At 36.9% G+C, this 12,816-nt stretch overlaps 1 long non-coding RNA gene across 1 annotated transcript; it reads right to left on the reverse strand.

Moving 5' to 3' along the window:
* Positions 1-7,550: 7,550 nt before the first annotated feature.
* LOC113763314 lies at positions 7,551-8,905 on the reverse strand. Its single transcript, XR_003467328.1, has 3 exons — positions 8,839-8,905; positions 8,159-8,240; positions 7,551-8,044 (listed from the first exon to the last, which is right to left on the reverse strand). It is a non-coding gene; the product is annotated as an uncharacterized LOC113763314 (long non-coding RNA).
* Between the last annotated feature and the right edge of the window lie 3,911 nt (positions 8,906-12,816).

Genomic DNA, 12,816 nt, shown 5'->3' on the forward strand with positions numbered 1-12,816 from the left:
TCTCGAATTTATATAGACAACCGAACAATTTACCTTAGTTAAATATTCTGAAAAAAAAAAACCAATTGAGCTGGGAAAGCCCCATTTTTTACATCAACAATATAGAATTCTGGAAATTGATTTCTTGGCAGATGTTTTTCTTCATTACTTCCCATTTCACCTTCGTACTTGTGATTTTTTTTTCTTTTCCCCATCTCTTTTTGAACCATTGACAAATTGGATACAACTTCATTCTTGATTATTAAACTTCCCAGCATAAGATTACCTTCCAATTTTTATTTTTTGGTACCTTTTCGGAGGACTTCAATTCAGGCTTTTAAAGTTTTCCTACTCTCCGATTGAGTAGGTTAGACATACAGTGAAAAATTTTCGCCATAGTTCCTGTCTTGAATCTCTTGATCTCTGAGCGAGTAGTGTTCGTTGCAAGGAAAACATTTTTATTTTTCTGTTTGGAAAATTAGAAGACCTGTGGTACTTGGGATAGAATACGGTGATCGCGACTAAATCTCATGGGTCCGACCCTATCCCAAAAAAAGAAAAAAAAAAAACCCTTCGTGTTTCAATTGTCAGAGCACGGTATAAGAAGAATGCAACAGGTCTTTTATATCAATACAATCAACACAAGCATAGTTTCAAGGGGGGTAAAAAGTAATTAACTCCATTTTCCCGTGGTAGCCTACTAGAGAGATTGCATGGAGCAGCCGCCAAAAATGCTTAGTAGGGCGGAAGGCACGACATGGGATGAACTTCCCGACGATCTTCTGGCTAAGATATTACTATCAGCAATATTACTATAGGAGTGAAGACACTGTGCAAGTTAATGTGCGCATGCAAACAGTGGCGTAATCTTTTGTCCAAGAACAAAAGAACAAGAACGTCCAAGAAGACTCTACTCAGCGGCAGGAGGAACAAAGACTCTACTCAGCAGCAGGAGGACGTCCAAGAACAAAGACTCTACTCTGGGGTAGAGTATAGCTCCATATATCCACGATCTCTTTTTCGTCGAGCCGAGGAACATCTTCTACCCAATCTTTGAGTCCTGGCCCCTGTATTCGAAGCTCTTTCCCTGAATATTTCAGGGTACCAGTAAATCCTTGTAAATGGTCCAACCACAGCAGTCGAGCCTCTATACCATTTTTACATTGCTCTTTTATATTTTGCTGCCGCATCCAGTCGCGAGTTTCTCCGGTGAATGCAAATTTGTTGTTACGCTTATCCCATCTGGTTCGGCATATGAAGAATGGCCCTCCAGTTGCATTTTCGGGCAGTTGGACGAGCATTGGTGGGTGGGGGTTGGGTTGCTGTACGCGTGGGAGTCTATCCGCCATGGGGTTTGAAGTCTGGGGATTTTAGGAGTTCTTAGCAGGAGTTCTTAGCTTAGCTGCTAGTTACTAAGGTTCTGTTTCCCGTCTTGGACTGCATGGATATTTATAATGTCATCGAGCTGAATCGGACAGCTAGGATAGGATAGAACGCAGGAAAAAATCAGAGGCAGAGACAGAGAGGAAGGACAATTCTTCAATGCATTGAACTAGGAAGACCATGCATTACTATTCTTTGAATACCCACTGATTTATGTAATCGGTCATATGGCATGACTATTCTTTGAATACAAACTGTGTTTTATCCGAATTTGAGCGTGATGTCTAATTTCCAATTAAAGCTAGTAGAAAGCTAAGGCTGGCAGGTCTGAAACGTGGGCATTGGGCTGGAAGTGGGTTCCAGTACTTTCCTGGCACCACGCCTAGGATGTGCCAGAGCATCATGGACGTACCACTTAGCGGAATAACAACTAACTCCACGTTAGTCTTACACACTAAAGGTCCCCAGTTCGATCCTGGGCAGCATCACGTTGCAGCCATGTTATTGCGTACTAACAAAATTCACGATTGAAATTGTTTTGGTTTTGGTGATTCGAAAACATTTCCATCTTTTTAAGATGTGATGGTGCAACGGTTAATACATTGGTTTTCTATTACAAAGGTCTTGAGTTCGAATCTTGATAGCTGCATTTTGTCATTGACCATTTGGTTCAGTGGTCATCAGTCATCACCCTCTTTGGTGATGCTGGAGGTCAGGGGTTCTACCCCTGCTTCCCTCAAATTTGCCACAATATGTGGCTGGTCTTAGTTGACCATCTCCCCTTACCCCTTCCCCCTAGATTAGGCTAGATTAGGTTATAGGACATCTACCGTTACCGACAAAAAAAAAAAAAAAAACTAACTCCACCGCCTTATGGAATTAAATGTTTTTCTTTTTCTTGGATAAATATATGATTTAAATGTTAAATGCTGATTTGTAGAACTCTGACCAAGTAGGACTGAAAACAAGTCTCAACGATGCGGACAGAGGTATGTTTAAAATTAGTTTAAAGATTAAAAGTAACGTTTGAACTTAACTTGTGTTTGATAATATTTTGAAAGACATTTATCAAGTTTGGATTGAAATTTTAGATGCATGTTCATGAAAAGTTTGTCTTGGCTATGGCTGAAAACAAGTTTCAACGAATCAAACAGAGGTATGTTCAAAATTAGTTTGAAAATTAAAAAAAAAAAATTGAACTTGATTTGTATTTGATAATTTTTTGAAAGAAACTGATCGAATTTGGTTTGAAATTTCAAATATATGTTCATGAAAAGTTTGACCGGGCTTGTCAAAATGTCAAATTCAAACACATACAATCAAAACTTGGCTTAGCTTGAAATTTGTGTTGCATTATATTAGATTTTCACACAAATTTGTTGCTTTTTGCCCTTAATTTTTGCTCTATGATATTTAAAAATCTATTATGATGAATTAAGGATGTGATTAAAGTCAATTTTGCATATTCAAGAAATCTGTTACGATGAGTTAGGGATGTGATTAAAATCAATTATACATATTTAAAAGACAAGAGTATTATATGCTTGCTATTTTATAAGATAAACAATAATATATAGGAAGAAAAGAAGCGGAATAAGGAAGGAAACTATAGGTATGTTTTTATGAAATTTACTTGCTTTATATTTTTCTGAACATATAGAGTCGAATATCGTGAAGATCGTGATTGGTTCGCTAATATTTTCGAGTTTGAAGTCATGTTCAAATTTGGATTGATACCTAAGCAAACAAGTTTGAGCGAATTTTAGTTCAAGTTGAGTTCAAATCGAGTACCAAACTATTTAATTCGATTTACAACTCTATGACCTAGAATCTAATTGCTGGTGCATTAAGAAACTGTTTTCGTATATGGATTTAAAAAAGGGCTTGCAAAGAGAGAACCACATGATGGATTTAATTTATGCTGGGGTGATTTTTATTGTGGCAGTTCTCTTGATTAAAAGCTCAAATTTGCGCGATACGATCTCAAATTTATGGAACCAGAAAACAAAAGGAAAAAGGTTAATAAATCACGGCAAAAGTGGTGCTTCTTAAGTTAAGGTTTGTCTAACGAATCCAATGAGTAGTTGTTAACACATCTATATTTCACCCAATTTACCATATATATGCAGGCTAATAATTACTAACTTTCCTCACATTTATACACTCACCTCCCCTCTAATTATAATAAAATTAAGGATAAATTACACTCACCTCCCCTCTAATTTTTTAGAAATGCTATACACCTCCCTTCTCAATTTTGAGATAATAGAGATTTACCTTCTAGATTACTATATATTATCAATCACTTCTCTTACCATTAACCAGATAACAAAAGTTAACTCATCTTGCCATTCATACACTCATATGTTCTCAAACTGCCCCTTCAAAAAATATCTAGGTTTCATTGCAGAACATTCCCCAGAAACCTTGGGAAAACATGAAAGGGTTAAAGCTATTCAGCCATCATTTGCGTATTCATTTTCACATTGAAGTTTGAAACAACGAAAACTTATTTCCTTTCTAAATTTGCCATTGGCTAATTTCTTGACCACCTCTTAGAGAGTGTCCTGTTAAAAGTTAAACCTTGTCCAAGAAGAACCTTGGCTAGCTAATCGCACACCAGCATAATTTGATTTCGATTAGGAAGCCTGTAATTGAGTAATATTCAAAACTTTAAAATTAAAAAGGCAAAGAATAACCGGAAGCTTTGCAATTCAAGGCTTAAGCCAAGTAGAAGCAATGAAAACTAATAAAAAATAAAATAATTCCAAATCCGTTAAACTGGTCTACGATTCTGCAAGCACAGTATTCGAACTGCATTCAAGAAGATCAACCACAATATTGACCCCTGATTTGGTCAAACTTCTCGGGGGGAAGCGTAGTTATATATTAACACTAAAAAGAAAATTACTAATATCATGAACTTGTGAGTTGGGACGTCGATTCAGAAAGGACACTAATCTCTACACAACTAATGCTGGAGAGATTTTCGGCTAAGTGATCTCAGTGATGCACTGGATAACTAATCCTGAAGAGATTTTCGGCTAAGTGATTGATTCTGCGTATTAAAGATGGCATCTTTAATGTTTATCGAAGATGGGATCTTTAATACTTATCAGTTAGTATTTAATAAAGTCTCAAGGAAAGAAACATTTTTATTTTTCTGTTTGGAAAATCAGAAGACCTGTGGAACTTGGGATCGAATACTAGTCTCAGTGATGCGCTAGATAACGAATCTTAGAGAGATGTTCGGCTAAGTGATTCAGAAAGGGGACACTAATCTCAGTAGTACGCTGGATAACTAATCTTGAAGATTTTCGGCTAAGTGATGGATTCTGCGTATTAAAATGGGATCTTTAATGCTTATCGGTTAGTATTTAATTACATCTCAAAGAAAGAAACCTTTTTATTTTTCTGTTTGAAAAATAAGAAGACGTATGCTACTGGGGATAGAATAAGGTGATCGCGACTAAATCTCATGGCTCCGATCCTATCCAAAAAAAAACCCTTTATGTTTCAATTGTCAGAGCACCAGGTTTTTCAGTATCAACACAAGCATAGTTTCAAGGAGGGTGAAAAGTAATTAACCCCATTTTCCAGTGGTAGCCGACTACAGAGATTGCATGGAGCAGCCGCCAAATATGCTTTGGGCGGAAGGCAGGACATGGGATGATCTGCCTGACGATCTTCTGGCTAAGATATTACTATCAGAATTTATTGGAGTGAAGACTCTGTGCAAGTTAAGGTGTGTATGCAAACAGTGGCGTAATCTTTTGTCGGACCCTCTTTTCCAAAGTTTACACTATGAGCTCTCCAAGAAACATCCTATGCTATTGGTTTTGGATACCTATACCTTTGATGACAGAGACATAATTTACTTCACGAATTTGGATTTAGATGATGGTCAGGAAGATCCAACTGCCGGCAACAATGAGATTATGACGATTAGCACTGGCATTAGTCATATTGATGGCAGGCTTCGAATGTTGTCATCATCTTCAGTGGCCCGTGGTCTAGTGTGCTTAGCCAATTCACACAGATATTTTCTGTGTAACCCTAGCCTCAAAGAGTTAATCACGCTACCAGAGCCCACCGTTGGGCGCCTCTATGTCGACGGAGGGGGTTTCGGATTCATTGACACCAGGAATGAATATATCGTGATCCACTTGATTGCTCCCAAACCCAGCGGGCCAAGCCCTATCATTGGTTGTGAGATCCTGAGAATCTCGGCCACCGTTTCTGCTGCTGGTGCTGGAGATACTAATAATGTCAATAGTAGTAGTAGTGGTATATTATTAGGGGGATCATGGGAAAAGATTGGTAGCAAGTGTCCTTATCAGATCGATGCTGTTGATCTGGAAGGTTGGGGAATTTTCGTAGATGGTATCTTTTACTGGAGAGTGGAGACAGAAGACGGCAACAATATTCGCATCTTATCCTTCAATTTGGATGAAGAAAGATTTGAAGATGTTCCCCGGCCACCGGCTAGAGGGCTATTAAACGGGTACCTAGACGATTACTGTAGGTTTCCAAGTTTGGTGGAATTGAAAGGAAACCTTTGTTTGGTGGATCCATATGCAGCAACTATAGAACCCACCTCCATGGTGGATATATGGGTGCTGACAAAGGATAAGTATCAGGAGACCACCACGACATCATCATGGATAAAAGAGTTGAGCATTCCATTGCCAGGTTTTGACTATGAATTTCATGATATTGATGTTGTCGGGGATGTCGATGGCGATGGTAGCTTACTAATTTACAGGACTGGGCATCGGATGGAGACCGGACTCACGTGGCAACCGAATGTTTGGTGCTACAGCTCCCAGCATAATGAATTTAGGAAATTGAAAAGCTTGAAAAGCTTTGACATTCCAGGGGGTGAAGCCCCTTTGTTCTGCCTCCACACTGATAGCTTCTTCTCAGTTCGAAATAGACGAGATACGGATTCAGATTAGTATAATAATGATTAGTAGTTAGATGTGCATGTCTCGACCAGCCGCACTCTCTTCTGTTTCTACACGTGCGGCGGAAGGATTCACGTCAAGGATTATCCTTTGAGAAAGTACAATTCGTGATTAACTTTCTCCAACACCCTGCACTACTTCTTTGCTTTTTCACGATACTCTTCCTGTCATGTGATCTTGCAATATTTTCTTTATTACTGATGCAGCGTTTTCCTTGTTACCATACCTTCCATTAATGATATCGTACTTGTCCTTTACCAATGTTTTTTCCTTGGATGTCTTCTAAGAATATAATTAAAAGAGAAAGGCAAGAAAGCCTATACTGGCTCATGCTCATTCGCTGCTACAGGTACTACTGCAGTAGCAGTTCCTAGAAGCTGCAGTTGTCAATAAAGTCACATTTTTTAATCCTCAAAATTTGTTGTAGAAAATTCCAAAAATGGCCATATTGCTTTAAAATTAGTAGTACTTGTTGAGCCCGATTGTTATATCTCAGAAGCACTGAATTGACCTAAAATTTGAGAATCACCTTCATTCAATTGCTCATTGCATGGTTACGTTCCACTGTTCCCTTCTCCTCGTTCACTTCATTAATTCATCCTAAACACTCGAGATCCTTGCCCCTTTAATCTTTCTTCTTTATACCCAGTAAGAACTCGAAAAGGCAAGGTTCCGTTAACACGCAAACATGCATAGTGAAACACTGAACAAGGAGGAGTCAAATAGTTGTTAACCAAAACCACCCTACAAGAATATTCTCGCTTTAAGTAATTGCTATCGGGAAAAAATTCCATGATCACTTAAAAATCACGCAAATGAATTCTATAGCGCCGTTGAATTAATACTAGGAGGGTACACACCGCGCGACGCGCGGTGAGGTTATATGAGATTGCCATGCCCCATCGAATGAGATTATTCTAGTACAAAATAAAAGGAGGAAAACACTAAGAGAAAGCTAAATAATATGATATTAAAGCCAGTAGCAGATACATGCCTATTTCAATATCAATAACAATGTTCTATAACTTATTACATTTGTCTTGATTGTTTATATATTAGGAAAATTTTTATAAGTGATATAATGTACAACATTTTGGAATTAGACAACTACGATTAAAGAAGACAAATTATTAAACTGGAAATACAATTCAAAATCCAAGAAGAATTGGTGCTAGAATGTGTATTCAAGGTTGTAATCTATCTTCCCCCCCCCCCCCTTTGGTAGATTTAACTAATTGAAATTGCAATAAAAAAATGCCTTCGGAATGAAAGAATGTGATAAATTCCATATTCAAGCATTCTTGTCTCATTATTTCCTATCAAGAGATAGTAGCACTCAGTGAAGGCAAGGCCTCGAATAGCAACTACCTATTAACGACGGAGCCTGATCTTCCTCTTCAATGTTGTATGCAACTATCACGATTGGAGACTTCCTAGTATCGTTTCAAAATATCCTTGAACCATGCGATGTTTTAGGCAACCAAAAGCAATTGCGAATACAGAAGTTTCCCCTCTTAAATACCATACACCAACAGATAGAAATATGAGATCCAAAACTCCAATCATGTTTAGGAGAAAAATATCCGCGATCAAATTCCATCCCCTCTACAATGTGCAGGCTATTTTTACCATAGCTCCATGTCTCACTTCTTCTTAATTCTCTTCCTACTTTTGAAAAGAGTCAGAAGTCCTGTTTCCTACTGCATAATCATTTCCTGTACTAACAATAGCAATATTTACAAAATCATGACCGGCAAACCTACAATCATCAGAAATTTAAAACTTAAAATGATTTTTCTTCTTGCAATAGTACAAAGATGGCAAATTACCTCCCTGATGCCAATTTGAGTTCTGAAACAAGTATTTTGGTAGTTTTATCAAATCCCATATGAGAGCTGAATATGTTTCATCCTGGAAAAAAAAACAATGAAAAGTGAAAATGGAACATTTTAAATTGCTTTGACACAATAATGGCAATTTCAAAAGCAATTGATAGCGGTAGCAAAGTCACCTTTAACTTTGATAACTTTAATTAAAGAGAGCAATGTAGACAACAATAAAAAATAGGTCAAATTAGAGATCGGACAAAAATAAATTGGAGCTAAGATGAGAACAAATTCAGCAACATTTGCACCATCCTGCCTCGCTAATTTAACTCCCACATACTCCAAAGCATCCTCCAATCAATCTGTTCTGCGCAAGTAAATTACATGAAGTGCAAATAACAATCTAAAAGATTTAGAAGAAAACAAGAAGCAAATAGCACCTTCTTCCATTAAAAGTATGAGAATAACTGACATAGCCAAATATAAGACGAAGAAAATTTTTAAGACATCATGTTGTGGAATCTACCATAAGGTCACCTCAAAGTGAAATAAGTAGATTGCTTGAACTGATGCAAACGCTATGATTGTTGCTTAGTAAAAAAACAACAAACTTGCTAGCAATTTCAGCACTAATATTGCTTGTACATATCAAATACACTGATATACCATGTAAGACTTGTTACCTGTTTAAAACACTTTCAGTATCTTTAACAATCTTGGGATGTAATTTAATGTGCAACACCAAAATTCGTCCTTTTGGTCCCGAAGTTACTCCAACTACTTTTGCCACGAAGTCTACACATGCCTGCACAATTAACAAGAAAACTTTACTAATCATTCATCACTTATGTAGACACCAAATTTTTGGTGTAATTTCTTTTACTTTTTATTCTCATTTGTCGTGGTTGCTTTTAGTTTTTTTAGTTTCTAGTTTCTATTTTAATTTTTAAGTTTTAACGTAGAAAAATCATGGAAAAAGAGAAAAAAAGGAAAATTGTTCACAAAATACGTTCAAATTTAATTTTTTGGCATTTTGGTTTATTTTTGTTAATTTATTTTGAAAAAAAAAATGATGAGAAATGATGAAAAATGAAAGAAAAGATCGAAAATGGTAATTTTGTTATTTTTAGTTTGTTTATTTCGATGTGTTTGTAATTAAAATTGTTGTTTTTATTATTATTTAGTTTTACTATTATTTTTGTTAAATAATTAAGGTGAAAAAAAATAAAAAAAAAATCTCCATAACCACGGCACCACTTCATTCATTCCATCTTCCATTATCACACACTATTATATCAACTACCACTCACCACAATATCTCCAGATTCCATTTTTGCTTTTCTGCCTTGAGCCGTGAGTGACTAGCTACTTTGGAGTTAACGACCGAGAAAAAAAAAGGGAGGACTTAGCTTCATTCCCAGCTTCACCGTAAGACCAACCGAGAGAGTGTGAGTAAGAGGAAGGGTGCGAACCGTCTGCCTTCACCTCCTCCACCACTGCTGAGATGCCATTTTCTTCTTCATCTTCCATCAGCTGAGCTCGACCACAACCACCAACTCCACAGCTTACACAAACTGAGCTCAGCCTTGAGCTGAGACGCAAGCTTGAGCAAGGGAGAGGAAGAGTTGCGGGCTGCAATTTCTGGACAGCCGAGAGGAGGGAAATATTTTTTGCAGCTAGCCGAGGGTGTTGAGCTCCAAACTGAGGTAATTTCTGGACCTAGACTAGATGTTTATAGGTTGATGAAGTTGTTTAAGGGCATGCATGTGAGGATTGTGTGGCTAGATGATAACTTAAGTTATAGAAAAATCTGTTTGTGAAGAAAATGGTTGCCGAGAGTTTAAGCTGGAAATTTGCAGCTTCGGTTGACCAAGTTTTGATGATCTGAGCTATATGTATGTTTAACTAACCAAAGTCTGGATGATCTAGCTCTGCATGAAGCTAATTAACTTGGATTAAACAAGAAAATTGAAGGAATACCAAAAATCCGGTTGCATGCATGTCAATCGAGAGAATTGGGATGAATTTCTGGTTAAATGGTGATTTTGATGACATTTGAACTTGATTTTGGATCCAATCTGATAGATAGTTTGTTATTTGGTCTTGCATGTGATCTTTATGGCTGGGAATTCGGTTGTATGGCTGGAAAATTTTATTGGACGTTGCTGGATTGTTAAACCAATCTTCCAGCTTAGCCGATGGAGTTGTTTTGGGTATTTTAGTATGAAATTTGCTGGAAAGTGCTTGATCCTCACTTGGTTGTGTGTTTAGCTAACTAAATACTGGATGATTAAGCCCTGCATGAGATTAATTGGCTGTGTGTAAACCAGAATTTTGAGTGAAACAAAAATCTGTTGCACGCATGTTTATTCCAGAAGTTTGCATGATATCTTCTTGGGTTTCTTGTTTGTTTGGATTATGATGGTGGGTTTAGTTGTGGGCTTGGTCTAAAGTTGTGACGTTGAGTTTAATTACATCTAATCAAGGTTGTGATAAGAATCTGAGTTTATAAGAAAATTGCTGCAAAGTTGTTTGGCCGGAAACATTGCTGAAGCTGAAACCTTTTATTGTTGCTTGCATGTTATTTCAGACCTGAATATGATGTTTTTCTGGGTTGTTTGCTTGCTTGGATCATGGTTGCTCAAGCTAAAGTTGTTTGTTGCTTAATCTTGGTCAAAGTTATGTATTTGAACCAGAAAATTTGAGTCAGTTTGCAAGTAAAAATGCAGCAGATTTCACTTTCAGCTATAGCAGTTTTCATTCTTCAATGTTTGCATGTTCATTCTTCAATGTTTGAATGATTTCCACCTTTGTCTTTGCTGATTTGGGATGTTAAACTTATGTTTTTACTGTCTAGTTTAAAGTTTTGGATGTTAGCTTTGGTTAGGGTATGTGATTGGATGTAGAGTTGGCATTTGGGAGTGAAACATGAAGGAAATGCAGCTGAATTGGCGCAGAAATGAAAGGCTTCTACGTGTTTTGCATGCATGGATAATTTCAGAATTGTCTCTTAACCCCCCCAAGTCTCCCCTTGTTCTACTATGACCCAAATTTGAGAAAAACTAATCAATTGGGTCCCTGAGATCTTTTGCAGCAATGCATTATGGCCCAATTACATTTCTTTTTCTTGCATTAGGTCCTAAGGTGGGTGTATTTTGAGTCATCATTTGGCTTTTCATTGTTTTGAGACTTTTGAAGCTCTTAAATTTTTCAATTGGTTTTTATTTGGTTTGGTTGATTAATGGTTGCTATTGAGTTTTCAAAATGCATGTTTAAATCATTCATGGACCCTTGTTCATTCTTGGACCTTCGAATTTCCATAAATGTTTGTTTGGATCTTGTTATTTACTTGGAGAACTTTTTGTGTTTTTTTTTAATGTTTCAATTAAGTTCAAATGATTGAGTAGTGCTTGCTTTTGGGTCTTTAGTAGATGTTATGCTTGGGAATCGGATGATCATGCCTTTTGCCTTGGTCTTTAAGTAGTTTTGACTTCATTGAGTTGCAATGGAGGGAAAGTTTGATGTTTTGATGGATTCAAATTGTTTAGTTTATATCTTATCACTAAATTGGTGCATTAATCTTTTGTTTTTGGTGATTTTAGCCTAAGTTAGTCTTTTCTTGGTTGAATCTAGCCAAGTTGAGTTTGTTTACTCCCTTAGTATCACCAACGGGGAGGTATAATCTCTTTTACCCCTTTTGTTTCTCTCCTATGTGGACTAATGTGCTAATTGAGAATTACATGTTTACTTGGCTTTCTTAAATTTGCTTTAATTCCTTTCATTTTAAGTATTTCTTTTATTTATTCATGGGGTATGTGTACACCTCTTGGCTTGTAATAGATAGGGCGTAGCAAGTAATTTGGTCCATTTTCCCTTTCCCCTTTGTTTTAGTTAGCAAATGTAATGGTTGCATGCCTATGTGTTATATGTTAAACGCTTTATTAGGATCTTGCATCTAGTCGAGCATGATAAGTGCTACATGATTTAGGTGATTTGCATGTCTACTCGCTTTTTGTAGTATAGATGAATGGAATGGATGAATGTACGTCACCACACTAGTCCAACGCTAGTTGTGGCTTCTTTTATCGTTTCCACTAGTCTAACGCTAGTCGGAATTCATAGAATGGGCTAGTCCAATGTTAGACCCAATAGGTTCTTTTTTTCCTTTTTTCATTAAGTGCATGATCACCACATATCACGTATTTTTCCTTAGTTTGTCATTTGGTATGTTCCTCAAAACCCCTTCCCCTTCATTTTAGGACTTGCATCTCATGCTAGTTAGGGTTCATTTGCGTGAAAACCCCCTTGGGTAAGGGAAACGAGCGAGTGTGGCTACTCAATAGCCTTAGCACGCTAGTTTCGCCTTCTAATCAAAGGGAAAATCGAAGTCGAAAAGTTAGAAGTCAACCCCCGTACCCGACTTGTTGCATTCCCCTAGGGTCATACTTTCATTTTTATTACTTCCATACTCTTTTAATCACATTTTTCTTACATTTCTCAATCCATATTTTTCACTACATCTTTATCATTTATTTACTTTACTTTCACAAATGAAATTCAAGTTTCACTTATATATGTACGATTCTATCTTCATTCACTTGCACACACAAACACTTTGATTTTCATACAAATTCACACATGCACTTTCTTTACACATTCGC

Source organism: Coffea eugenioides, chromosome 2 (assembly GCF_003713205.1).
Source record: "Coffea eugenioides isolate CCC68of chromosome 2, Ceug_1.0, whole genome shotgun sequence".
In the NCBI taxonomy this organism is placed as follows: Eukaryota; Viridiplantae; Streptophyta; class Magnoliopsida; order Gentianales; family Rubiaceae; genus Coffea; species Coffea eugenioides.